Below are 3,897 nucleotides of genomic sequence, written 5' to 3' on the forward strand. Positions count from 1 at the left end.
CTATAGCGTTTTACTGTCTAGTCATAAATACTGTAAAGTGAAATTAATGATGCACAACAAATGTCACGGACACAGTGAAACACTCATGTTAGAATTACATTTTAAAGTACATTTATTTGTCCTTCTCGATCGTTGGTGGCGTTCTTATAATCTACCGCGACACGTTGGCCACAGGCACTTGTTTCCCGAGACATGTATCAGAATATGTTTCTATATATCAGAATACAATAAAATGTCGATACTATTGACGTGTTTAGCAAATTGTATATGAAAGGAGTAAAATAACACGTGTTTCTGTGATCGCGCAAGTCCACTCATCTCGAGATATACGGAGCGAAAATTCAAAAAAAAATGTCAGTTTAAGATAGCAGATCGAAATAATGTTGTAGCGTTTAGTTCTACCACACATATAAACGTCTACGTGTAGGATAAAATGTAAATTGCCTGAGGTAAATTGTTGAGTCTTTGACAGTGATAGTCTGGAATCCAGCCATGTATGTTGTTTATTAGTAACCCAGTTTACTCTTTGCCTTTACAGTTTTAGAGTTACTGATATAATGGCACATGTTCTCTTTTCTCACCAAGTACAACAATGTTCGACCAACTGTACCTCTTAGCCTGTTTCAAGCTGTGCTGAAACTACCTACAACAATGTTCCCCCAACTGTATCTCTTAGTCTGTCTCAAGCTGTGATAAATCTACCTACCAGCAGCAAGTTTCTCTATTGATCACAGTGTAATCTTTCACTCCCTGACTGTTGATAAGACCAAGGCTGGTTAGTCACTACGTTGATAATATATTCAACTTTCATGCACAGGTTACAGAGGTAAAATAAATCTAATTTACATACTTTTCGTCAAATACTACTGTTCTGTGCAGATTATTTTAAAGCAAGTTTCATTCTGATGACTGTCAAATAGCAAGAAGCAAGATATAACAAAACAAAAGTAGTTTTAATGTTTTCATTGAGGGCGCTTCATTTATGACCAGTTTTCACATGAATCCATGCTTGCATGTATAACCGCGAACCGGTGTACGGTAGAGATTGTAGGCGAGAAACTTGCTAGACATAATTTAAAACGTTTTAGGAGTTGATATGACATTTCATGAACAAAGTACCATTCTTTTGACAGTTTTGAAATACTAGGTGGGGTCAGGTAACCGGAACCAAACAATTTTATTTTGGGCCTACTGTTTGTAGATTTACATGTCTATAGTAAAAAAAAAGACAAAGTTCCATTTATTTTTATCAACATGGATAATGAAGATATTTTGATATTTTGAAAGTACTAGTACTTTCCAAAACCATAAAATTACTATACAGACTATGTCCCTTTAAAAGTGGCAATATGGATGAGGATTGGTTATTTATTTTGGATTTTTAATTTATATAAAACAATTTTATCATAGCATCCTACTTGAAAAATCAATGTGACACAACATAGATTAAGTCTGTGTTTGTAACTCAATGCATTGAAAAACTTAAAAACTTAAAGTGTGTAAAAAAGTTTGTTATTGTATGTACGATAACAAAGATTTGATACACCTGTCAGTCTTTTGCCATTTATTGAGTTACAAACAAGGACTTATCACATATGTTGTCGCATGTTGAGTCATGATAAAATTGTTTTATAAATTAAAAATCCCAAAATATGGTCACTTTAACGTCGAAACCTAAATCAAAAAAGTAAAAACAAAATCAAAGATTAAAAGATCACTCACAAGTTCCATGCTCAATTACACTGTCAAAGTTATTTTATTACAAATTTTCAATTAATTGCATGCTAAGTATTGATTGATGCTCATTAAATTTGCCACATAAATTACACAATATAGGAAAGAAAGTAATAGTAAAGAAGTAACAAACAAACAATATCATGTTGTTTTTATCTCTTCTCTTATAATAAGAGTTATAAAGAAAATCCAAAGGTAATAATATGCATCTCAAATTATCAAAGGCAAGATAATTAGCATGAGAAAACCTTAGAACAATTTATCTATTTATCAAAATATTCACTCTAAATAGTAAACACTATTATGTACTAGAGATTACTTGTACTGGTGTGCAGGCATACTCATGGTATTTTCACAGCAGGGCAATGTCAAAAACATTATTGCATACCTGTATGCAAATGCTATGCAAATGCTATGCAAATGACGACACAATTGTTCCTTGTATACAGTTTTAAGCATGTGACTGACTGCACAGTATCATTTCTATGCAAATTTACCTTTTCCTATAGACAAATGTAATACAATAGAACCCTGCCACGTGAGTACCAATGTGGGTACTCAGAGGTATTTGCACTCGTGTTTGTAGTGTTTTCTGCTGCACTTTCACTCATTACGTTCATGTAAGTACGACCACACATAACACTGCAAACACTCATGTAAATATGCCAAGTACTCCACACTTGCATTCATGTGTCATGGGGTTCTGTCATAATACACAAATCTACTATGAAAAGATTGAAAACATAAATGTAATTGTACCATGCACAAACCAAGTTGAATAAAAAACATGGAATATATTCTCTGGTCAGTCTACGTCACGACAATATGCGTCTCTGTTCCGACAATGCATGTCTATATCACTGGTTTCTGCTGTGTTCGAAATATGAGTCAAAACATTCAAAATTGCCATTACTTTCCCCAATTTTTCTTTGATATTACTGGTGCTGGTATAATTATGCTATTCCCCAATATTTTTTTCATTCAGCTCATGACCTAAGGATAAAGTTGTCACTACTTGTCTAGCAACTTGCTGTTGTGACAAGGCCCCTTAGGTCACTCATAATTTCCTGGGCTGAACGAAGAAAAATACTGTGGAATAATATCTAAGTATTTCAAATGATGTCACTGTAAATACAAATGATAATACTTTGTTAAAGATTATTAGTAAATTCATGTAAAATTATGTAAAATATATACAGAAATATTTCATTACTTAATAATATTAATTATATCAAAAACTGTGTAATATTTTGGTAATAAGCTTTAATGAAATGATACATTTTATTTCACTGTGAACACAAATCAACATCACTGTCGGATGAAACAATAAAGATTCAAACACAAAACTGTTTACATTTGTGCTCACAATGAAATAAAATGTAACATTTCATGTGCGGACACACTATCAGTGCCTGTAGTTTGTAGCAAAAACGTTGTGAGATGTAAAAAAAAAACATTGTGTCATCTAATTGAAACTCTATGGGCACTCTGGTTTGGTAGTAACATTGTGTCATCTAATTGAAACTCTATGGTCACTCTGGTTTGGTAGTAACATTGTGTCATCTAATTGAAACTCTATGGTCACTCTGGTTTGGTAGTAATTGCAAAAAAACTTTCACCAAGTTCACATTTTTCATAATCTTCAAAACTTATGTCACATGTAGATGACAAATAGTTGATATTTTAATGTAAATCAAAGTCTGTGACATCATTAAATTGATAAAGATGAAATAATATTTTTTTTTAATCCGGTTTCAAGTTGAAACCTTTGTACTCAATAACAATATTACAAAGAATGTGTTCTGGATTAATGTCTATAATTCCATGTAATACATGGCTATAGTCTAAGGTACAATCATTTTCTCTACTCAAGTCGTAGAAAAAACATTCCAACAAATAGAACTTTTAAATTCAATATTTGTTGTTGCTGTTGTTGCTGTTGTTGTTGTTGTTGTTGTTGTAAATATACAAATATTACACATTATTTTAATGTGTAACTTTTATAAACTAAAATATGAATGAATCTAGAATGTTCATACATGTAATGTGTTATGGTAGTAAAAAGTCTCATTTGGAACAGTCAAGTTCACTTTCTATGCTTTGTGTGTACACTAGTATTTTAAGGGTAAACTTTCTTGACATTTTCCCATTTTGGCAACTAAT

The sequence above is a fragment of the Glandiceps talaboti genome, chromosome 14 (genome assembly GCF_964340395.1).
Source record: "Glandiceps talaboti chromosome 14, keGlaTala1.1, whole genome shotgun sequence".
NCBI lineage: Eukaryota > Metazoa > Hemichordata > Enteropneusta > Spengelidae > Glandiceps > Glandiceps talaboti.